Source organism: Myodes glareolus, chromosome 3, assembly GCF_982192425.1.
Source record: "Myodes glareolus chromosome 3, mMyoGla1.1, whole genome shotgun sequence".
Classification (NCBI taxonomy): domain Eukaryota; kingdom Metazoa; phylum Chordata; class Mammalia; order Rodentia; family Cricetidae; genus Myodes; species Myodes glareolus.
The window spans coordinates 41,314,900-41,342,089 of NC_142028.1; positions in this window are offsets into that span (position 1 = coordinate 41,314,900).

Genomic DNA, 27,190 nt, shown 5'->3' on the forward strand with positions numbered 1-27,190 from the left:
GTCTCTGACCCTTTTGTGTCTTCTTGGGACTCTTCCCCCTATTAGGCTGCCTTGTCCAGCCAGTTTAAGAACTTTTGACTTAATGTGTCTTGTTTTGCTTTGCTTTTTTTTTTTCTTATCATGCTTTCTTTTGTCTCCTGGAGAACTGTTCCTTTCTGAAGATAAATGGAGGGGCAGTGAATATGGGGAAGATTAGGTGAGAAGCTTTGAGTAATAGGAAGAGGATAAACTGTGGTCTGGTTGTATTGTATGAGTAACGAAACATTTTTTAATAATAAAAATAAATCAGTCAGTAAAACTACATACCCTATATTGCAAAAATAAGAGTCTTAAATGATAAGTTATCCCTGAAGTTCTAAAAGTATCTATAGATTATTATAGGAAGAATTAGTAAAGAAGTATTAATGAGTATATGTGTACTTTTTATTTGTTCTTTTGAGACAAAGTCTCACAACTCTCAAGCTGACCCTGAACCTCCTATGTAGCCAAGGTTGAAATTAAACTTCTAATTCACCAACCTCTGCCTCCTGTGTGGTGAGATTGCAGGCATGTGCCACTAAGCCAACATTCTGTAGGGGTTGGAACATGCCTTAGTATTACAAAGTTGCAACATATTCTCTTTCCTGTATGAGACTATTTGGTTGTACAACTCCAAAGTGAGTCCACCTCATTTTTCCTGGAACCTTGTATTTCTCACCAGAAGATTTGTATCATTTTACAAACTTTCACTCTTAGTGTCACCATCATATATCAAAACCCAAGACCTTGTACCATGACCATTTTTGAACATCAAAACTTTTTTCAGGTTTTTTTCTGCAACAAAATATTTTTACAATAACTATTTTTTCTTATTCTGTGTCAGAAATGCATCTGATGCTTTTTTAAATGAGATGGAAGAAGAAATGAAGAAAACAGAAGATGAGAAATGAGAAAATAAGAAATGAATAAGACAGTAGATGGAAAGAGAGATAGACAGGCCAAAGAGGAAAGTGAAAGGTAGGAAAGGACAGGAATGGACTGATAGGAAGATTGATAGGGAGAGAGGAGATGATTGATTTAGGATATTTAGGATAAAGAAAAATAATAATAGAAATCATTTGCTAACATGACCAAATAGACATTTCCAGGATTCAGATGAAGGTGACACTTTATCTAAGCAGTTCATGTAAAACTCACTCTTCTCCGTCTTTGTCGTTTTCAATTCTTCTCATCATTTTTCCTCTTCTTTCATGTTCAGCCCTCCCTGTCTTGATTTTTCTGTGAACACCAAAAAAGAAACATTTCCCACAGTGTTAAGACTATGTGGTATTTACAGCACAGAACTTAGATGGAGACTATTTCAGTTCCAGTAAGATGTGTACTGAGTATTTGTATTTGAAAGGATGCTACATGGTATTCATTGAAAGTCTGGGGTAGGTTATATCTTTGTTCATATGTTCTTTTTGAACAGATAGAACATTGAAATACAACACTTCCACAGTAACCGTTAGTAGGCAGATTTTAAAGGTAGTGTACAGGAGAAGGAGAAAATTGCCAGACACCTTGTGCCACTAAATGAGGTATTCCAGGTTTACTTTTCACTTTTTAGGTTTGTTGAACACTTCCAAAATGCTGCATAAATATTTACTTTTAAGCAACAATTCCATCTTGCTTATTGTTAACTATATAATTTCCAGATGCTAGAATGCAAAGAATTTGGATCAATATATCCTTTGCACTCAAGGGAATATATCCTGACCTCTAAGGGAAGATGTTATGATGTGATCAATCCAACAATCCAAGCACTATCAATTCCTTTAGAGTTTGTAGGAATAAAACACACTTTCATGTTCCATGTACACATCAATCCTAAACACATTGTCCAGTACATTAGCATGCATGTTTACCTATATTCAATACAGCAAACTGAAAACAATACTATCAAAAAGGAAACAAAGAGAACCATATGAGTACTTTCACAGTTAACAAATTAATATTCTGGAATAAAATAGAAATGTTTGGTGCGGAAGAATTATCTATATTCTGTCAATCATAATACTATGCCCACATTCCCAAAAAATGAACTGTGGATATTTTTTCTTTGTTTCTCCTTTTTTAAAAAGAGGGGGAAGTGGTGCGGGAGAATTATCTGTATTCTGTCAATCATATTTTAAATAAACGCTGATAGGCTGGGCAGGAGGTGTAGGTGGGAAAACCAGACAGGAAGTGGAAATGATGCAAGGAGAGCAGGAGAATTCTGGAGAGGAGGAAGTTGATTCCTCCCACTCCTGCCAATATCACCGAAGCAGCAGGATATGATCTGCCCCCATTGAAAAAGGTACTGAAACACATGGCTAACATAGATCAGAAAAAAATGTGTTAATCAAGATGTGAGAGTTAGCTAATAAGTAGCCTGACCTAATGGGCCAATCAGCTTTATAACTTACTGAGTCCTCTGTGGTATTTTCTTTGGAGCTAAACAGCTGGGGGTACCGGGCAGGACATAAACCCCAACCAAGCCGGCCCTATATGTTACAAATGTTATATGACAGAGCAATATGTGACCCGCTTAGACACTTGGGAAGTAAGAGGATGTTATGAGTTCTTAGAATGTTTAATAGACATAGAATTCATTTTGAAAAATGAACAAAAACCATCAAAGAGATCACTGAAGATTACCTACATTATTTACCTTTGATATCTCTTAAAAATCAAAGTGTGTTATCAGGAATGTCCAGTGAGGTGATGTACTCCTTTGATGATGAAAAGAAACAGAGAAACAAGTGGGTTTCATTGCTTAAAATCTACCTCATATCCTTAACCAGAGGAGACAATTTCAATTAAAAACTTCTCTCATATTCATCTTTTTGGGTCTGGGTTATCTCACTCAGGATAGTGTTTTCTATTTCCATCCATTTGCATGCAAAATTCAAAATGTCATTACTTTTTACCACTTAGTAGAACTCTAATGTGTATATATTCCACACTTTCTTCATCTATTCTTCCATTGAAGGGCATCTAGGTTGTTTCCAGGATCTAGTGATTACAAATAATGCTGCTGTGAACATAGTTGAACAAATACTTTTGTAGTATGATTGGGCATCTCTGGTATATTCCCAAGAGTGGTATTGCTGGATCCTGAAGTAGATTGATTCCCAATTTCCTGAGAAACCACCACACTGATTTCCAAAGTGGCAGCACAAGTTTGCATTCCCACCAACAATGGAAGAGTATTCCTGTTATTCCACAACCTCTCCAGCATAGGCTATCATTGGTGTTTTTGATTTTAGCCATTCTGATAGGTATAAGATGGTATCTCAAAGTTGTTTTGATTTGCATTTCCCTGATTCCTAAGGAGCTTGAATATGACCTTAAGTGTCTTTTGGCCATTTGAACTTAATCTGCTGAGAATTCTCTTTTCAGTTCAGTACCCCATTTTTTAATTGGGTTAATTAGAATTTTCATGTCAAGTTTCTTGAGTTCTTTATATATTTTGGAGATCAGACCTTTGTCTGATATGGGGTTGGTGAAAATCTTCTACCATTCAGTAGGATGCTTTTTTGTCTTAATAACAGTGTCCTTTACTTTACAGAAGCTTCTCAGTTTCAGAAGGTCCCATTTCACAGTTCCTGTTGTTGTCTGTGCTACTGGGGTGAGTCCACCCATGGATATGGTGGGACTGATCTAATGGTAGCTCACCAAGGCCAGGTGGAATGGGACTGAACGAGCAGTGATTAAACTGGGCTCTCTGATTGTGGCTGACAATGAGGGCAGACTGAGAAACCAATGATAATGACCACAGATTTGGATTCTACTACATGAACTGGCTTTTTGGGAGCCTAATCTGTTTGGATGCACACCTTCCTAGACCTGGATGGAGTGGGGAGGGCCTTGGACTTTCCACAGGGCAGGGCACCCTGACTTCTCTTAGGACTGGAGAGAGACGGGGAGGGGGAGTGGGAGTAGTGCGAGAGAAATGGGAGGATGGGAGGAGGTGGACATTTTTAAGTAATAAGTAAATAAATAAATAAATAAATAAATAAATAAAAACTTCTCTCAAAGTTAAACTGAGCCAAGAACAGAATTTATATTGGGATTTGTTATTTACACATTTTTATTTACTGTTTTAAAATGATATATGTCGCTACTGAAATTAATTCCATGATATATCTGATGGATTTTTGTAAGAAAGAAAAACATACTAACATATTTATATTAATGATACTGCGGTTGATAACACTTTTCAAGAAAGGTTAGCAAGAAGAGAGGATAAAAACTTATCTGAAATATTTGTATGCACCCAGAGTTGAAAATCAGAAATTCTCACGATATTAGACAGATGAGAAAGTTAGCCACTAATAAAAAAAACTGTTGGTTTTCTCCTATGTCACATATAAGATCTCAAATATAGATTCAGACAAATATATAGCTAACAATATCAGATAAATATATTCCAAACTTCCCCCAAGTAAAGCCTTTAAGACCTCAAACTTACACAAAGAACTACAGAAAACTGAGTAAAGCTGGGAGCAATCAGAAGAAATGGCCTGATCTAGGAAAAACACATCAAATGGCTGTCCTGTGCCAAATAGTAAGCCATGGAAATGTGCATATATAGTAAAATTATAAGGACTCAACAGGATACATTTAGAAATATATGTATATATAAATATAACAACAAAAATGTGTCTACACTGAGAAAAATGATTATATAAAAATAGCATATAATAGATATGTGGTAGATATAGATGATAAATGATACAGTGTAAATAATAAGATAAATTATACATCTACACATGATAGCACATAAATTGTAGATAGAATGACAGAAAGCAGATTGATAGGTAAATAAATAATAGGTAGATATGATAGATAGACAGACATATTTAAAAATAAGAAAAAACACTTACTGAGAATCTGAAACCCAGTGGGTATTATCAAATGAAATAGAGCTGGAAGCTATCCATTCACCATAACAGAAGTGTGGTGTCTTAAATATAATGACAAAGGCAATGCTACCTCAGAATCAAATAGTGCATTGTGCTAACTGACAGTGTTTTCTATGGACATGATATTTTATGTATGAAAATTGCATCAGGGACAATTGTACATCTGCTTCTATGTCCTTAAAAATAATGAAGGGGAATTATTTCTTGATGATGTATGCTCTCCTGAATTTGCTTAGGTCAAACCAATTGTGACCCAATTTTTCAAAGTTTCAAAGACTGCCCTTCAGCTCCAGCTGTTACATAAAATATTTATGACACTGGCTAAGACAAAGAGACTGAGAATGTTTCCAAAATAGAAAATATCTCTTTATTGTTGAGTAGCCCAGAACGTGGGAACAGATTCTGTCAAAGTAAATAACAAGGAGGGAGAGATGAGTAAACAGCTTCAATCACCAGTAAAATTCACTCCAGGTCAACCCTTCTTGTTATTAAAGGAAACAAAAATACCCTTTGTAAGTCAAGTCACATGGATTCAGGTGTAAATAATCCTTACCAGCTATTCAGTTTTCTCCACGGAGATCATAACTCGAAAACAAAACAAAAATCAAGGAGTCCTATCACAACCTGGGTTCCATGCAGCATCAGACATCCTGATATCATCCTTCCAAGTAGCAGAAAGCAGAGTATTACAGTGTCACTTAACCCTTTGTGAAGTGATGGGGTTGGAGTAGATTAATGGTTTCCAATTAGGCTTTGGGAATATCTGTGATTTCCAAAAACACATTCTGTCACATAAAAAGAGGGACAGAGAAGCAATAAAAGGCAAGAGAATTGACCTTTAGCTTTTCATAAACTAATGTAAGATTCCATTTGAAAAAATCATAACCCCATCTTTGTGGTTTAAGATTTTTTATATGAAGGGGCCAATTCTAAGGTTTGTTTGAATTTTAATGCCTCAGAATGGCATAGTCCTATTGACAATAAATCCAGTGGTGGTTCTAGTATCAGATTTATTTTACTTTTACTCTTTACTTTACTAACTCTGCTAGATGTAAAGATATATCTAGTGAGATATGGATAGCCATGTGAACACTAGACAATCGTTTATACATGCATAGCTAAGCAGAAATAGCACTGAAGAAATATTCCACATGGGTATACTCTATATTGGTACTGTAACAATATGGCATCAACTAGCCTTATGTGGATCTTAGACATTTTAGATGCACGTTATATGCTTGAGCAGCTAAATTTTTAATCATATTTAAATGCAATGTCAACAGGCATATGTTCCAAATGATAACCACAGTGAATGAGTTTACATCTAGATTAATGGTCTAGACAGTACAGGCTATGTATCCTAACTGGTCTAGTGGCAGATCTTATCTATAAAATTTTTGTGGAATATGGTCAAACACATTTACACATTTTCATAGACTGTCAATGTCTGTTTTATGTCTTCATAGCATAATTAAGTCATTGTCACTAAGGTCCCAAAGGCTTCAAAGACAAAAATAGTTAATGCCTGATTTATAAAACTTAAACTTTTGCCAAGATCTTTCCTAGATGGTCACTCTAGGTCCAGCCACTTTTACACAGATTTCTCTAATGATTTTCAGAGGAATTAAAAGATTAATTATATAATCCTAACTGAATGGCCTTGCTGAGTATCTGATGACATAGATTATAGTAACTGGCATTGTATTCATATAGAAAGAGGGACATTGAGCTGATATCAAAATAGTGCTCTCTTGTACAAGATCATTAATAATATTAGCTACACAGATGAAAATGTCTTTGTCCCCTATCCATTCATTAAATTTTGTAAATTGAATTTAAATTTGAATAATACTGTCATTTTTTTATTAAGGCTGTGTTGATTCTGTATTTAAATATTCATATTAAAAGTAACGTTCGATTATTTTTTCAGTAGCAGAGTTTGTGTTAAGTATAAGTCTGAATTCAGCTAAAAGAGTCTTACTGGAGTTAATAATATCTTATAAATGGACTACGAAGACAAGACTTGTCACTGTTCAAGAAAGGCAAGAAATATACACAGAATCAACCCCCCAAATTTCTTTATTATAAATTTTAACATGAATTTTAACCAAAAGAGATTATCTCTACATATTTTAAAGATGGTGGTTTGAATTTCTTATTATTTATGCCAGTTTGCCTTTACTTGTTGCATGTTTAAAACTATTTTGTTCAAATTATTAAGTAAAAGGGAAAAAATTCCAAACAAACAAGCAAATAAACAAAAAAACAATAATGTAAAGCAGGATAAAGTGTTGGCATTGAAGAACCTGAATCCTTAATGACTGAGATTTTAAGGATGTAGCACATAATATAGATCTTACTCCTTAGCATCCCCCTTCCTGTTCTCTCTCACAGCTAGACTGCCTTTGATTTGGATATAAAAGCATATATTTATAACATGGCATTTTAAAAATCAAAGCAGAATTTTTCCACTTGTAAAATGTTCAGAGATGTTCAGCTGAAATACACAGCAGAAAGATCAGTGCCACTATGGTTAATAAAATTGCATAAAAAACTACAGGGACCTGGAAAAATAATCCTGCTTTAGTTTTCACATCAAAGCCAAAAGCAGCAGACAATGAACCTTTTCTACAATATGCACTTTCTTCGATATATGTATGTTACCTTTAGCCTTTTGTCACATAGGAGCTGTGGTCTGCTCATACGGTAAGCAGAGATGCTAAAGATTCCAACTTAATGCCACAGGATAGTAAAAGAACACCAAGGCACAGAAGGTTTAAAAATCTCTGAGACTCTCATTGGTATAAATAGAAAATAACCAACACCATAAAGACGAAAAAACTTGAAATTGTGAAATAATTACTGGGAAAACATCTAAATGAGTATAATATATGTTTCATTGATAAACTGTCATGTTATTTTTAAGCTTGCTGAAAATGGATTATGGAAGCATTGTAGCCCACCCCTTGTCAGCCCCATGCATGTTTGTTCAAAGTGTTATCCAAGGTCTTTTATCACAGGATGACTTTCTACTCTGGCTCTACAAAGAATCAGACACTTAAGACTCACAAAAACAGAGAGCAGCTAAAGGTGTTAAAGGTCTTGTATCTTTGAGTACAGCTAAAACTTAAACCATTTCCAACAGATGGTGTTGTAATTTCTCCTATTTTCCCCCTGGAATTAATAACACCTACTGTAGGAGTGGAAGACCAGTAGCTCTTCAGTGACAGACTATCAATCAGGGACTCCAGCATGGCTGCTGCTTCTCCAGTTGACTTCTCCTGGATATTTATATGACCTAGATTTAATTATGATACCTCTGTTTGCTCTTTCAATTAGGCTCCTCCAGTTCTCTTTGCTGGGTGTTATATGTGTCTGAATTGATTACATGGTGCCGTTTGTCTGCTGATCTTGCCTAACTATCACTTGATGTTGTTCTTTATATTTTTTCCTTTTTTCATGTTTAATAAACTCCTTCATTTGAAACTGAAAGGATGGCTTCTGCTATACATCATTCTGCAGACCACACAAAAATGATTTGCTTTCTGAATTCATCTGGCATCAATATAACTTATGGTGGCACATGACCATGACCAAGTGGAACATTCTTCTTTATTTCATGCTTTCATGTTTTAGGATAGACATGGACATTTATGACATAATATCTTAAGGATTTTATAAAATAAGGCCTTAAAATTACAGAGTTCAGTTATAATTTTCTAGTAATAAATTTCCAATGTCTTGCAGGCTACCAAAAATAAATGGAGAGAGGAGAATGAAAAACCTTTTGAGTTAAAAGTTCATCTCTATTTTGGGCTCACCAAATAATAATTGTTCAAAAAATTTCAAGAATAATGTTTCAAAAACTCTGATGCATATGGGATATCAGACAACATTTGGTCTTTTAACAACTAATTATTAAGTCATTGCATAAGAACAACATAGTGACGGTAAATCTATTGTATTTTTCTGGAAACCAAATTTCTTACATTAATTAGGAAGCACATCTCCTACTTCAGAACTTGTCCCTGTATACCATGTTAATTAATGGAAGAGACTGAATTACTCAACCACCTATCTTAATCTTGATTGATGTTAATCCTTTTTCCACTCCTTAAATCTCTCAATCATTACCATTTAAAACTTGTCATGAGAATAGTAGGAGATATTTACAACTCAAAATCACCCAGAGTATAAACACACCTAAACACAGGAGGAAAACCAGACATACTTTTTCAAAATGGGAAGGAAATTGTAATGCATTAAATATACAAATGATACATACCTCAAATTATTGATGGGTTAACAAAGGAGCAAAACTCCATTAACCTTTGAAGTAAGGTCACACCACACATTTATTCAACTTAGAAAAAAAGTTATTCCAATTACTGACCACCCCAAACTCAGGTGATGAAATTATTTGTGAGCCCAGTGATTCTAACACTCTTAGGTGTGATTAGCATGGCTATGTGGGGAATATCACCAGGATGCATACACCAGCTCTCTTCTCCTGAAAGAGTAACTCTATATAAATATGCTAGATATTACATAATTTGAAATTTAGACATCTATAGATTTAAACTGAAGGAAAAGGAAACAAAGAAGAAAAAGACATTAGAAAATTTATTTTGTGCTTATTATAAGATAGATGCTCTCATCTCTACAATTTAAAGGAAAGTCAGATGAGGTAAGAATATGGATAGGAAAAAATTTATGTATTAAATAATTGGTATATTGTGATATGTGCACATGAACACACATATATACATGTATTTATATATAGGTGGATAGATATAAAGATATATATATCGATGTATAGATAAAATAACAAATAAAGAGAAACATATTGTATTAGTATACTATATACTACGCAAGAAATACCAACATAGAGAGTTCAAATTAGACTAAGATTTTGAGAATATTCTGAGCAAAAAAACGATATGTTCAAAAATCCTGGAACAGAGAGGAAATGGCATTTGGCAGAGAATTGAGGGAAGCTGAGCACTGTTGTTAGAGAGGAAAAACAAATAGGAATAATCTATCATAGCAACAATGTCGGACTTGTGTTTTGGTTCAGTATGTGACGAGCATGGATGCCATCTCTTCTGTCCTCCCAGGAAAAGAACTGAACAAACTTGCCAGTGGCCACGTCAGAGAAACAGCAGGTGGCAATTGAAGTTCAAGGTATCATCCTTGAACAGGGAGAAGACTCTCTAATTGGTCAATCTCAGTTAGGCAAGGCACTGAGACCACAGATTCTAGAATGTCTTTTGCTGTGTTATCTTTGCTGCTGTTATCTTTCTCTGATATCTCTGATATCTGGCAGGGTATAAATGGATACCTGTAATGTGTTGGGTTTACCTCGTGAAAACATCTCACATTTTTACCTGTGGGTTGTCATGAAGATGAACCCTCCATAAGCTGTACTGTCTAATTGATAAGAATAATGCTAGCGTATACAGTGTTTGGTGAACAAAAATAAAAAGAAGGAAATGCTACACCTCCAGGGCCTATGAGTTTCGCCTAAGGAGCTACATAGATCATAGCTCAAGTTAATTAAGAAAAACAACTGAGTCCCCAGGAGTCAAGTTGACTCTAATTCTCTTAATGCTGAAAGACACAGTCAAAGGTTTCATTGAGCAACATTAGGTGAAACAAAGCTTTAAAATAACTTCAGGTTGAATCAGATGTTTAACAATAGCTTTGAGATGAAAAATTCTAGAAAATAATATAAAGTACACAAAGACACATAGCTGAGGACAAAAATACAAAGCAGCCCAATTGTTACTAGCTGACATACTTTCCTTGCTAGGGCCGATTGATGATCAAAGGTGATGATGAATTCTTTATACCAATTTCTGCCCTCAATCTCCTGATATAAAAAATATTGATGAGTTGGTATGTGCCCTAAAGATTTAAGTTGAGCGGACTGATTCTTTATCATATATGAAAGTTTAGATCTGTGATTCCTTTAAAATTCCTTATAAGATTACCTTTTATGATAAGTAATAAAGCAATTGGCCTGTCTTTATAACTGTAAAAGTGCAGCCTGCGAGTAAAATACATGACTGAGAAGAATAACTTGCTTGTGTACACAATAAATTTATAACACGTTGCTTGGGTATGAATGTATGTGGGTTCTTGGAATAATTTGTTTTTCACCTATAATATGTAGAATGTTTAATCACTTAAGGAGTTTAAAAAACGTACTGTTTTTTATTTGAATTCATTCATTTAAAAACAGAATGTAGCAACATTTTAGCTTTTATATTGTCTGAAGATTTTTCTGGGATAGATAAGCTGTAAGGGAAAGAAAAGAGATAGAGTTAAAGAGAGTTAAAATGAGCACTAAGGAAAACATCAAGAATGAGAGTAAGAAGGAAACGTTAAGAATGAGAGAGTTAGAAGGGAAACATCAAGAAAGAGGGAATTAGAGGGGAAATGTCAAGAGTAAAGACAGAGTTAGAAAGAAAACATCAAGAATGAGAGTAAAAAATCACACAAAAAAATAAAGAATAGAGAGCACAAAAGAAGAATAAAGAAATCCATCAGCGAACTGAAATCACAGCTTAAACTTCCACTTCATAGATGAGAAAGAAAACAGGGATACAAATCTACTAGGGAGAAAAACTGTTGCTATCTTCTGGCAAGAACTGTTGAGAGAAAGTTACTAATGGCTGGATGTGATGTTGCAGTAGTTGAGAATAATGACCTCATGTGGGGAGCATGCTTATGGGATCCTCCAAATCTTGTGAGTCATCGCTAAAAGTCCCACCAGGATTCTTTGAATGAAGGGTGGGAGAAAATACCTCCTTGTTTATGGCAGGAACACTGGGAAAATGACTACTTAAAATACACCCAGAATATTCTATTTCCATTAACCAGTATTTTCCCTGAAGGGGAAAAGAGAAGAGTAGTTCCAAGTCTACATGAGCTTTAACATCTAAATTTATATTAATACACATAGATTAACTACTGGCATGAAATTAATCCTCAAAAGAAAAGCCTTTCATGGCTATATCAGCTAGTTTTCCATCATTAAGACAAAGGACCACACATGAATGCTCACAGAACAGATTCATGCTTTCCTACAATGTCAGAGGCTTCAGTTCAGGTTTTCTTGGGCCTACACTTAGGAACTATGAAACCAGAGTACATCATTTGAGAAGTGGGTCTTGGAAAGCAGAAAGAGAGACAGGAAGGACCTAGGATCCCAATATCCCCTACAGACCATCCAAAACTGTTCCAGTGACTTCAGTATTACAAGGTCTCTTTGCCTCATAAACTGGTATCACAATTTAGTACATGGGTCATTGGTAGACATGCCACACCCAAATTATGGCACTGAATCTCAGTAGCAATTCTAAAGTATGCAAAAAAGTGATCAAGAAACACCAAGAAGAAATGAATCCCAGCACAGATTTTCTGTGTGTCTCAAAGGACCCATTTTCACAAATCATCCAAGTTGGAAGTAGAGCTTTGTGTGTTTTGAGAATACACAATCCAGTACACAGTAATTGAAAACTTTTGGGAAATCACTATTTTGAAGCATACTGTGGTCTAAAAGGATAGAAAAATGAAATTATTTTAAAATACACCATTAAAACGAAAGATGGTAGAGACCTTCATTTCCCCAATCTAATTATAGCAGGAAAGAGTCGACAGTTTTATTGTTATGTGACTACTTCCCGTGTCACACTTTCCACTTGATTCTGGTCATGTGAGAACAAGGGATTTTACTGACTAAGTTATACAAAACCCCAAGTGGATATAAAGGACCAAGAGTGCAAGTCAATTATAAAAACCACCGTACCATTATCCAAGGTGATAATTGTGGGGATGCTAGAGTTAGACAGATGTTTTTAGCATTATTCCTCTCAGCAATATTACTTTTTCCCATTTAGAACTATAATAATAACACAAGGCATAAAAAATGTACTGAATGACTAAGCATTTTATAATTACCATTGACAAAGAGTGAGCTTGTGATGTTAACACCCCTTTGTTAACATCCCTTACACTAATTAGACTAAGCAGTCGAAAATCAGGGCGATTTTAAAGTACTAACCAAAGAAAAAATGAATGGTAAAATTGGACTTCAATGTATCATATTTAGATGACTTAGTATTCTGAAAGAAGTGGCAGCTAATTAGCTAAGATATCTCATCTTAAATTAAAGGATTTCTATAACATTGAGTTTTAGTTTTAGGGATAAGAGTTTCAGTCAGTGATAAGAGTTATTTGCCTAGTTTGAGTGATGCCTGGGGTTCAATCCCAATTTTCTCATCAATTTTCTGACTTTTGGTTAAGCAAGTTCCCTGGCTCTAGGATTGAGATGAAAAGAAAAAGGAAAGAATAGGATAGAAGAATGGACAGGATAGGAAGAGGGGAAAAAAGAAGAAGAGGAGAAGAGAGGAAAGGAAGGGAGGAGAAGAGAGGGGAGCGGAGGGAGGAAAAAAGAAGGGAGGGGAAGAAAGGAAAAGAGAGAAATAACAGGGCAGTTACATGCATATCCATGTTATTAAAAAACAGCATTATTCAAACTAAGCAAAATTTAGAGGTAATCTAAGCCCAAAGACAAATACATACATAGTAGAATACATTTACTCTGCTAATGAAGTAATAAACACACTAGAATTTGACAAATTTTTGAACCAATATCTACTTCAAATAAACCAGAAGCAAAAGCCCATACTGCACAATTTCACATACCAGAGGCATCAGAATAGATACTTTATAAAGACCAAAAAAATAAATTTTCTTTGTCTGGTATTGAATTATGTATTATCTATATATTATTATGAATTATGAATTATATATCATTGAAAAAATGAAGTTACTGTATAATTGTGACATACTTTCCTTCATAAGATGAAAATTTTCTATAAAGAACAGAAATGAAAATTACAGACATTTCAATCTGAATAATACAATACAGTTATTGCTATCACAAAGTAAACTTAAACATGGTCCAATAGCTAATTTGGGGCTATGAATATTTTACTACAATTGAAAAAAATAAAATTGAGAAGTTCAGAAGATTGATGCTGGCTGTGGCAGCACAACGTAAATGTGCTTATGAACCATACACTTAAAAACTTAAAACAGCAAATTTTATGATGTGTATGTCACCGCAAGGCTGTAGCTTCACTTCTGCTTCTGTGATAAAGTACTCTGACAAAACCAACTTGCTCAAGAAATGGTTTGTTTTAGCTTACATTTCTTGGTTGCAGTATGCAGCAGCGAGGAAGTCAAGATGGAGAGGAATTAGAAGAGTGTGTCACATCACTACAGTCAAAGGCAGAGCACATACTCATGTTTGTGTTCAGATACACCTTCTTTGATGTAGTCCTGAATTCCTTCCTTTAAGCAATGATACCACCACAGTTGGCAAGTCTTCTCACCACAATTAACAAAATCAAATATATCCTACATAGACATTCTCATAGACAACTTTAATCTACACCATCCCTAATTGAGACTCACTTTCTTGGTTCATTATATCAAAGAAACAATTAAAATGGATCATCACACCCAGTGAAAATACACCTAGTCACTAAAACACAAAGATAACACAGAAAAAGAAAAAAGATAGAAAATAAAGCAGCAACATACATCATATGTTGTTTTAAATATGCTAATATTCACTTTCAGATATAAATAAAAAAGTTTGAAGAATGTCAGAGGGTATTAAATTACATTCACAAATATGGTGGGTGGTGTCTTTATAAAACTTATGTCAAATATAAGGACATGAAACATTAAAGGACAAGATTATTTAAAACATGGCAAAACCAATGCTAAAAAGCTGAAGGAGTTTATTAATCTTAGACCAAGCCAACTTTCCAGGGAAATGAATTATCCGTGATAAAGGGGAGTATTGTTTAATAAGAAGAGAGATGATTTTCCAAGACAATACAATAACTGTTGACACGCATGTATCTAGTAAGAGAATATTTGTTAACAGAAGCTTGAAAACTATGTGAACAATAGTCATAGATTCCAGCACCCTGTTATCAGTAATTGGCAGATCCAGTAGGCAGAACATCAGTCAAAAGACAGTAATTCCAAACTGTCATCCATCACACAGATATTATTGCCATTTATAAGTTATTTCATACAATAACAGCAGAAGACAGAAACCTTATTAGCTGGCATGGAACATCTGTCAAGCAGAACACATCTGAGGCTACGCAATAATACTCACCACACTTAAAAGATTAGAAATCAAATAAGATAATTTCAGATTTAATAAAAAACATAAACTAAACCCAAAACAACAACAAAAGAAATCATATTATTTTTAGCTAAATAAATGAAAATAAACAATTTATAAAAATGTAGAATGTTTGTAAAAGCAGTTCTTAGAAAAAAGTTCCATCAATAAGTACAATAAAAGAGGAAAATTCTAAAATCAATCACCTAAGAACTGGAAAGTACAAAAGAAAAAACTTAACTAAGCAAACATGAATGACAACAAGAAATATAGCAAAAATCAGTACAAAATTTAAAATGTGGAGAAAAAATATTAAATCTGAAAGTTGGTTCTTTGATGTAATAGTAAAATTGACAAGTTACCAGTTGGAGAAAATAAGAAAACATGAGGAGACTACAAATTAATAATATAAAAATGAAAGTGGTACCATAACTACTGTGGCTATTTTAAAAAATTGCAAAAGGTTTTTTATCGTCTATATGATCATAAGTTTGTTAACTTATATAACATATATTAATCTTTATAAAGAAATAGTCTGCCAAAAAAAGAAAATTGAATAGTTTAATGTCTACTAAAGAAATTCAAAATACTGGGGGTACATTCAGAGGGTAAGACCATTACCTCTCTTGGATAAGTCTGGGGTTCAATTCCCAAGAACCATGCTTAGCTGCTCACCATGTGACTCCAGTTCTAGCAAATGTTCTCACATCCAGGTGCACCTGCACACATATACATGCAAATATAAGTATACACACACACACGAGAAAAAATAAACCTTAAAAAATTTAAAATCCAATTAAAAATGGATAAACATCCACAAGAAGAAACAACAGGCATTGTTGATTTTGTTCGTTAATTTTATCTACATTTACAGAAGAAGTTATATCAATTATGTACTGACTTGTAGGAGAAGAACAAGGGATGTGCTTCTTTATCCTTTTGTTTTAGCCAGTATTATCCCAATACTAGACGTGGGCAAATATGTGCAAAGAGAGTAAAAGTACAGATAAATTCCAGTCATGAGTATAAATGTAAAAGTTCCTTAGAAATCACTCGGAAATTGATCTCTAGAGTATAAAGGCCCGAAACACCGTGACCAAGTGATATTCAATATATATAGGTAAGGATATTTCAACCTTTAAAATTATCTCATCACTAATATATGTTTACAGAGGGAGAAATGCATTTGTGATTTTTCACATATAATTTGATTGTTGATGAAGAAAATACTAGAGTTCAAAACAAAAGCTCTGATAGTCTCATGTGATTGCAACAAATTTGAAGGGTACAAAATTGATACACAAAGGGGAATTGTTTTCTGTTTCTTAAAGTTAATTAGAATTTTAAAAATAACTCAATATTTTATTCAACGGCAACTAATATGTGGGTTGTTGATCAAAATATAAAGTACAATACTTATTAAAAATGAAGACTTTTTAATTACTGTAATATTGCTGTGAAGAGACACAATGACCAACACATCTGTTTGGAGGCTTGTTTAGAGTTTCAGAGGGTTAATACACTATTATCAGTGTTGGGAAACAGACAGGCATTACACTGGTACCTTGGCTGAGAGCTTCAAAATCCTGATCTACAGGCAGACAGAGAGACAATAAGTGGGGAGGGGGCAGCTGTGTGGGCTTTTGAAACCTCTATTCTTACTGCCACTAACACAGCTCTTCCATCAAGCCCACACCTACTGCAATGAATCCTCCTAATCCCTTCCAAACATCATTAACTATGGACTGAGCATATAAATAAATGATTTTGTGGGGGGGGCATAAGTACTCATAGTTTCCCCCATCATGCTTTGCTGCCTCACCACAAGCTCAAAAAAAAAAAAAAAAAAAAAAAAAAACAGAGCTAATTAACCACGAAGGGAAACTACTTAAAATTTGAACTGAAGTCAATCTTTTTTCTATGTAAGCTGTTTGTCTTAGATATTTCATCATAGTGACAGAAAGATAATGGTTTTGCTAATGATTTTCTTGAATAAAATGAATGCCCAGATACTTAAAGACAATTATCACAATGACCTAAATAAAATGCAGATTAATGGTCTTCTTTTTTAAAAGTCAACTATTAAACTCATACGATTTGCAGGGATTATAGTCTCAGAGGTAAATTAGGACTGATGTTTAAAGAAAAATTTTGCTCTTCAAGTGTTCTCTATTATAATGCAGTTGTTACTCTTTGGTCAGGGTGGCTATCTTTTCTGGTTTACTTCCTTCCTTTCCTTTCTCAAGCTTCAATCTCAAGGTCTGTGCATAGGCAGCCCTGAGCATTCATTCATACAGCTGGCTGTTCTCCTCTTCTGACTGAGAGCAACCATGTTGCTTTATCAAAAGTTGTCAGATGTGTATATAAAACCAAACAGATGGGCTTCAGCCACAGAAAATAATTCAGAAGCTCTTTGTTCAATGAGATTTCATTTTAAACACATGAACTCATCCAGTAGCCTTGGGTCATTGAGAATTGATTTTGACTTTTCTACGTACTCACATTTACTATTCCAAAAGAACTTTTACAAAAAAGAATAAAAATAAAGGGGATAACTTCCAATTTTCAGAAATCTGTAACAGCTGAACTAATAAGCATTGAAAGGGAATAAAGGATTAATCATGCATACAGACATTTCTCCCCAAATTCAACCAACTTAAAATGTTTACTGAATGGAAGCTTGCATAAAATTAGGTTTGTAAGGATTAATCATTGCTTGCTTTTTATATCAGATAATGTTTGTTTTCTGAGTTCAAAATATTATTTCTCTCATTGATTTTTGTAATTTCTATACGCTGCATCATTATGAGAAATCACAGTTATTTTGCCAATGACACTTAGCAACTATATAACATGACACCTGATTATTTGCATGGGAAATCTATATGCCTCATTGTTATTTTTCCAGAGACTCACTACTATCAAGGGTGAAGTTATTTATTGATACAAGTCAGATAAACAGGGAGTGGTTCCTTTTGCTTCCTCTCCGCAAGTGAAAAATAAGAAAATTCTCAATTCCCCTTTAAAGTGAACATAGCTATCGAGACTAACAACTAAAAAAAAAAATGGCCAAAAGACACTTAAGGTCATGATCAACCTCCTTAGCAATCAGGGAAATGCAAATCAAAGCAACTTTGAGATACCATCTTACACCTGTCAAAATAGTTAAAATCAAAAGCACCAATGATAGCCTATGCTGGAGAAGATGTGAAGTAAGGGGAACACTCATTAATTGTTGGTGGCAAAGCAAACTTGTGCAGCCACTGTGGAAATCACATGGCGGTTTCTCAGGAAACTGGGAGTCAACCTACCTCAGGACCCAGCAATTTCACTCTTGGGAATATACCCAAGAGATGCCCTATCATACTACAAAAGCATTTGTTCAACTAATTAATTTAAAAAATCTTGATTTCCATGTGATTTTGCAGTCTAAAATATTTCTGTAACATTTACATTTTTTTTAATTCATCACTCAGAGAAGATTATTTGGATCTTTCCTAGAAGATAAACAAGACTCAGAAAAGCTGTGTCTCCTACTCTCTGGCATACAAATACAAGATTAGTGACCTTGAACACTGTTTTAACAACTCTTTCAATTTCAAGGGCATCTCTCCTTCACTTTGTATCCTGTGCCTGAAAAGGACAAGAAATTAGGCGTTGACAAGTTAAAAGTTTACAGTTGGGCGGTGATGGCACACACCTTTAATCCCAGCACGAGGGAGACAAAGGTAGGTAGATCTCTGTGAGTTTGAAGCCAGTATGATCTACAAGATCTAGTTACAGGACATTTAGGGTTGTTTCACAGAGAAACCCTGTCTCAAAAAATTAAAAAAAAATCTATAAACAAACAAACAAACAAATAAATAACGTTCGCAATAAATGCCAACAGTCAATTCTATCAGCCAAAGCCAATTGTGTTTGTAAACAAAATCTTAGTGAAATGATTACATTCTTTGAGTTGAGTTGCTCCGACCCTACAATGACTGAAACACAGCCCAACCAGACTCCATCTACTGAACATGCTTTCAACACTCTGGGATACATGCAGACAATTGAAAACATGGCCAATGCAACCTAGCTGCTGCCTGGGTCCTGAGAAGATTGATTTCAGAAAGCCATTTCTTTCTGAGAAAATAAACTGTTTCTTATCTGCAAACTTTCTGAGAGTGTATAAAAGTTAAATTTATAAACTATAACTTGCGATTAAGATCTATAAGTCAGCCAAGATGAGGTGAGGGTGCAAAGATACAACAAAATCTCAGTGGCTTACACAAAATATCTAAACAAAGCAAAACAACACACACACATGCACACATACATACATCCAAGAAAACCTTTGCCCATCCTATAGTCTTTGGTAGACTTTATGGTACTAAAGTGATAATAAGGTGTTAAAATAGCCGCAATATTGGCGGGTATGTGTTCACCAACCATCAGAAATAGCATAAAATGGCAATTACCAGAATTCACCTCTTTTGTTAAAAATCAGATGCTCAAGATAGGATGTAAGTTGTCATAGTCATTGAAAAAAATAGACATGACATAGAAATAATGGACAAAAAAGATTATTTAAAGTATCTTTGTTAAGAGTCTCTTTGGACTCTGTATAAGACACTGCACCATGCTTTTCCAAACAAATAAAGACTTCTAAAGGATCAGGTTCTCTGTTTTCTAAATTAATCCATTATCTTAATAGGCTATGACTTTAGGTAAAATACTATTATGCCAAAAATACTGAGGGTATCCAAGCTGTAGTTATGAACAGATGAAAAAGTGTTGCAGAAGACAAAGACAAAAATATTTTTTAAAAAATCACATTGAAATATTGTAGAACAAAACATTCTAGAAAGGTCATGCTTCCATTTGGCTGGATATACCATATATGAATAGGTGGCCTCATATGTAATGGGTTATGATTGAGATATGATGTTTCTAAAAGAGTCTTATGTTGAAGGCCTGTTTTCCAACTGGTGTCAATACTGAGGTAGGTCATATCATAAACATGCTACCATCATGTACACCTTGACCCATTGATGAGTTCATAGCTGAATGGACATAAGGGGAAGTACCTTGCACTATGGGCATGCCTTCCCAGGGTATATCTTTCCCCTACCTCCTTCTCTTCTCCTCCTCAGATCATTCTCATTCTTGGCTTAGATGATGTAAGCAGCTTTGCATTGACATGTACTCTCCAACATGATGCTCTACCTAACCAAAATCACTGGTGCAGACAATTATAAACTGAAAGTTCTAAAATCTGAGCCAAAATAATTTTTTTTCTAGTTCTATTCAGGTCTTTGTCACAGTGATGAAAAAGTTTCAAGTAAGTTTCTTATACATTTTTGATGCAAAGAACAAATAGTTAAAATATAATCCATTCAAATCATAACCAATAATTACACATACAAAAAACTTAAAATCAATACTTGCATAGAATTTCATTTATATTTAGTCAGCAATATAACAAGATAAATTAACAACCACCTAGTCTGTTACTCTTCAAAGTTTTCCAGAAAAATAAAATAAATATTCCAAAGATAAAATGAGACACAGGCAGGAAAAGGAAAGGAAAGAAGAGAAGTTGAGAGAAAGAGACAGAGACATAAAGACTATGAACAGGGATTAAAAATTAGCAAGAAGAAATGGTCAATATGCAATCAGAGAAGCCTAATTCCATACCTCCACCTGCACAGCAGTCACACAGGAAAGACAGGCAGGAGGCCTTAGAAATACGAAAACTAATAAAATAAAGCCTAGAGTTGGAAAAGAGATTAAAAATTCAAGCTGAAGAAGAATAAGATGGAGAAGGTGGAGGAGGAAGAAAAAGGACAATAAGAAGGAGGGGGAGGGGGAGAAGGAAGAAGAAGAAGGAGGAGGAGGAGGAGGAGGAGGAGGAGGAGGAGGAGGAGGAGGAGGAGAAGGAGAAGGAGAAGGAGAAGGAGAAGGAGAAAGAGAAGAAGAAGAAGAAGAAGAAGAAGAAGAAGAAGAAGAAGAAGAAGAAGAAGAAGAAGAAGAAGAAGAGAGTAAATTCCTTCTTTATCTTTGAATATCTGTATCCTCATTGCTTTAAGTGGTATCTACCACAATTATGAACAGTCATCTTTTTATGAATGTTACATTGAGACATCCTTGTGTACACATTCAGAAACAATGTTCAGCCAGATATTCTGTGGCCCATTCTGCTTGACACCTTGACATATACAGTTAACCAAGACAAACCCATTTCTACTTTTAGCTACAGAACTATTTTCTCTATGCTTTGTCTATACCTAGATAGTAATTTTCATTGTTGGTGATTTTTTATAAATCTGCTTAGGTTTGACTTTCTCATCAAGTTCTCTAGGGGATATGAATAAACAATAACTCAGTTGCATCCTTATCTCTAGGTATTTTGTCTAATTTTAGAATATTGGCAAAGAGAGAGAGGTCATAACGCATTACATGTGTCTGCTGATGTATTTCTCATTCTCTACAACTGATAATTGAACTCCATCACCATCTATCAACCGTGTGCTGACAATGCACTCAGCAAGCGGCATCTTTTTCTACTGCCACCTGACTATTAGTATGATTAAATACTCTAACCAAACCAACTTAGTAGAGCATGGAGTTCATTGTGATCACAATCCTCTGTGGCATGGAAGTCACAGCAGTTTGGGGAACCTCTTTACACAGAATCCACAGTCAAGAGACAGAGTGATGAATGCATACTGTAATACAGCTCCCTTTTCCATCTTACACAGTCTAAGATATCAGGTCGGGAATAGTACCTCTTACAATGGGTCTTCCAGCTCAGTTAATGCAACCATGAGAGTCTCTCACAGGCATTGACAGAGGCTGTCTCCTACATGTTTCTAAACTTCTGTCAAGTTGACAAATCATAGTAACTACCACATTACCTATAAGACCCAAAGGTTCAGACAGTTGTGACCTTTCTAATATGCCTAAGACAATTTAACAGAGTGAACCTACAGATACCTATAACAGATAAAACAGGAAACTTAGCATTCTTTCTGACTCTAGCGTTCTTTAAATAAATTTTAAGAATTTGTTATTTTTCAAACTTTAAAAAGTTTAACTGGCATATAAAACAAACGATTTAAAGACTATATCTTGAATCCCAACATAGTATACAGCTTTTTCTTCATTCCTGTTTAACAGCACTGCAATCAAGCTAAATACAGTTCCATCACTTACAAAATCTTGTGTTTTTTGAGGTTTTCCTTTGTTTAGTTTCTAAGAAAGAGCACTTACCATGTTACCCACGAACATTTTAAAACGGGAAATGTCATTTTATTTACAATATGTGCCTTGTTTTATATCAGATTCTAGAAGTTACTTATTTTATGTAAGAGGAACATAAAAAGCATACAGCAAGGTCTCCTTAGCTCCTTCTCCCCATGGCAGCTGTCCATCACAAGGCAAACTCTTTGTTTCTGAGTTTGTATAATTAGATAGCTCATTTTTTAAAGCTGAGCCATCAGACAGAATCATCTCTGTGTTTCTGTCATGGTTATGATTTACATTTACATGATTTATAGCAGGTCCCCAGTAAATCATTTTAAAATAAATGGTGAAAAGATTGAGCAGCTTTATGAGATTGTCCAGCTTTTTCATAAATGAAACCTGGACAAGAGTATCTCAGAAATAACTGCCTTAGGCCATAAAATATACATAATTTCATGTTATTTAAGGGTTCTAATGTCCTACCCTTTATCACCTTTTTAATGACAGATATTTTAACACATTACAAGAAAAAAAACTTTAATGATGCTGCATAAAACAAAGTCTGTATAAGCAGATACTGCCTCACACCCCTTCTTCAGTGAAAGGAGCAGCAAACTGAAAAGTACCTTGTGAGATTAAGTTCCTACACTTGGTTCTAGTCCCTAGTTTTAGCACATGCTTATTCAAGGAGATTTGGGAGAAACTGAAGTCTCCTAAAGTACACTTTTCCTTCTCCGCAAGTGGCATCAACTCATAGGATGCAAGTTGCATCCAGTGAATAGAATTCTTATGGGGATAAATTACCTATAGCATGGGAAACAATGACATGGTGCCAGGCATGTGGATTTAGACAATTTTATTATTCAGGATACATCATGAGAGCAACATTAAAATTTTATGAATTATTTTGTATGTTTTTTGAAAATATTCCCCAAACCCTTTAGCATCATTTACTATTTTCTTTGAAATAAAGGTGGTAAGATAGCTGGGCTGGCTGCTACCAGAACCAGAGATGCGTAACTGCCCTGCTTCCCTCCTATTCTCTTCTTAGTGTGCCCACTTGATTTGTTCTCCACCTGACATTCAGAGAATCAATAACTCAACACTACCACATTTTTGTATTTGTTCCCTGACAAAGAAACACCCAGAATTCAACTGAAATGTATTCCTTAAAGAGGTTATGGTGAAGACTGTTCCTTTGGGAGACTCTCAGAGGTACCAGCTAGCCTCACTGGGGAATATATAGATTTTCATTAACATGTAATTGTCTTCCATTTAACTCTTCACAGCAGTGTGGTCGAGAAAAAAAGAAAATAGTCTAAGTCTTAGCTTTAGGATAGCCACATGTTCTTCTCAATGGTTTAAGACTTAGGATAATTTCATGTAGAATGTGCCAGTTGGAATACTATTTTTTTGCTTGACTTCTTGGAGTAGCTTAATACATGATTGCTAAATGAGTGAAAATGAATGAGCCCTGAGGCTTCCTGAAAAAATAAGAAAGAAAAACAGTACCGAATTGTAATACACAGTAGTAGCATTAAACAGTACATATTTCAGAAAAATGGTGATATTAAAGCCTAGTTAGTCCCATGTTTCTCTACTAACTTGGCACATAACATGCCTTGCATGCCAGCCTATTTTACAGAAATCGTTTATATGAATCTGTTCCTGTGTTGCAAGAACAACAACCTGGATAACACAGAATTAACATATTGGTCATCAAGCCTATTAGGATAAAAGGGACAAGATGAGATGAAATAAGGAACATTGAATTTCACATCTAATAATATATCTGATAGCAGATCATATGAAAAGTTCAAATATATAAACTAAGACCTGGGCATTTCCATCTTTTTATCAAAATTACTAATTTTATAAGAAAGTATTTAACTCTGTGGTAGTAGTTATAGCAGCAGTTATCGTGATTTTAACATACTGATGATGATTAGACCAAAGACAGCAACAATAATGTTAACACTAAAGAAGCCCTTGGCTGAATCGTTCCTGCTATTGTCTGCTGGACTTTGTGTTCCGCCTGTGTCAATTTTCCTTCCTTCACATTTTAGTGATGCCAATCCAGGCTGCCTCGGCTTTGTCTTCTGGTCAGAGAAATAGATATTTCACCTAGTCCAGCCCCAATACCTCCATATCCCTACCAAACTAGTAAATTAGATCTGGGTTTTTCAGTAAAGAGACAAAGAATATCTTTCTTTCCCTTCTAAGGGGAGATATAGTCTAATTTGTTGACATGCATTCCTTCGTCACAAAATGGAAAACTTCTGTGGATGAGGCAAAGAAAGCTAGAACTAACATCTGATTCTACCCTCTGAGCACCTACAAACAGCCACAAATGAAGTCAGCAACTCAGGAACTTTCAAGAAGCATGAGTCAGTCTTTCCCTTTACTTTAACTATTTTGAACTGTGTTATCTAAATGGAAACATATATACAATTATCATTTTTCAGTAGCGATAAAGTGCATTTCTGTAGGATTCTTGTACAGGTAATTTCCAGATGGTACTATTGCATTTGTAATTGCCATATGATCCAGAACACCTATGGGATTTCCACTCATGTATATATTCTTGTTCTATTTGGTCAGGTTCTCGGGATCATCATATTTGTCTAACATGTATCAGTAGTATGAAAATAGGTAATTTTAATTCTTAGAAGCAACCTTAAAGTTAAAACTAAATGTGATTTTGGATATTGGATACTCTTGAAATGTAAGCATTGCTGAATTATCAAAGTGTGCTTGCATTCATTCTATTTAATGTTTTGGATAATAGAGTGATGTCACACATTCAACATTGCTTTCTAGCAGCTGAAGATTTTGATGAGACACTTTCCATCTATTGTGCTCTGTTCTCTGATTTTTTTTATCTGAAAACAGGATAGAAAAATTCATCCAGAACTGAAAGAATCTAGTTAAGTAGTAGTTTATTCTCGTTGGAAGAAAGCTAACATCCTCTGTCAGCAGATAAGAGGGAGTGAGAAGGGCCAAAAAACCACACCATTGGCCCATTGTGTCACTAGACGTCATTTACCTCTACAATCTCCCTACAATCTTTATTGAACATTCCTGATTTCCCAATAGTTTTTCATCCTTAGACTACCTGGGAGGTGTTAACAGTGCAATTTTTCGTCCTTTTAATTGCTTGCTTGTTTGGAACACGTGTTTGCTTTGTTTCTGTGCATGGGTCCCAATATATTTCCCAGTCTCTCTAAAAAATATTGGATTTAACAGTTCTTCCCTTTATCTCCCCCATAATCATATTATAGACAAAGGACACTATATCCAATGTAAAATACTTATTCTTTTTGTTTTTGTATGTTTGTTGTTTGTTTGTTTTGGGACAGGCTTTCTCTGTACAACAGGTCTGGCTGTCCTGGAATTCACTTTGTAGATCAGGTTGGCCTCTAATTCAGATCTGCCTTTCTCTGCCTCCCAAGTGCTGGGATAAAAGGAGTGGGCCACTATCCCCAGCAAAATGATACTTTCAGATCTCTGCTCTCGGGTACTCTGATTGAGAATCTCTATTCAAGCCCAGAAATTTGAATTTTTAACAACCAGTTCTTGAATTTGTGATATAGAACATCCAGGGAAATTACTGGGAGAAAAATAAAGCCAAAAGCAGAATCTAGCCTACATGTCTGCAAGATCAGAGAAACAGTCACTTGATTGTTTAACATGCTTAGACGTAAAACAGAAACCTCTGGTCACATGAACAAGAAAGTCTGAGAGGAAGACAGGCATGAGAACATCTTCTGAGGGCAAGTTTCCTTATTCAGTATATTATGGTAGTGATAATTCTGTAGTTACCACTGACTCTACTCAGAAGAAACAAGTAAATTAATACTACCATGCCTTTTGGAATCCTTTTAAAGCCTAATTCAATGGATGGTGAAAACCAAAATTTTTATTTGTCCCTCAAAATGTATGCTCAAACCACAAATTCCAACAGATCATCTATATCCTCAAATTCCTTGTCTCATGGGTAATGAACTACACTACAAAGCAATAAGGATTCAGACTGAATGTGTGTCTCTTTTCTACGTGGAAAAAGCCAAAAACTTCAAGCAATCTTTAGAATTATTCATATTTTACTGCACATGTTGGAAGAACATTTTATCTTTATCGATTTTATAGGTAATAAGACAATTTTAAGCTCCCAAGTTTAAGGAGATAATCACTGATTATGCACAATGAAGGGTTTCTTCTCTGAGGATTTGTTGACTTTCTCTGCCAGCAGTTTCAGTAAGGTCAAGTGAGAGAAAGAGGATGGGTTCTACTGTTAGGATACACTTGGTTTTCACATTTTTACCCACAAAACATTAAATTTTAAGCTTACCCTATGAAGTAGAAAAGTGATGTGGAAAGAATCCCTGTCACATCTCTCTGTACCCATAAATAGGCAGAAGATCCTTTGAGCAATAGAAACAGAAGTACTAGAAAAATTAAACGCAGAGTTAAAGCAAAGCCAGAGCTTCATACTTGCTGAGACAGCTTTCCCCTACAATGAACAGAACCCCAAGGATAAAAAATGCAGACTCAGGACATCCGTCTCTCAAAAGCCAAGAGCTTGCCTTGAACAGGAGGGGTACCAGGTGTCTGAGATCTGCATGTACATGAAGCACACAGATTACGGATGAGGAACTCTCAGGAAACTATGCTTATTTACTAAATGGATATGGAAATTGTTTTAGAATCTTCTAACTAATATGTAAAACAATAGCAATCTGGGAAAAAAAAAACTTAAAGAAAAGAGAATAAACTGGGTGGTGCTGGTGCATGCCTTTAATCCTAATACTTAGGAGGC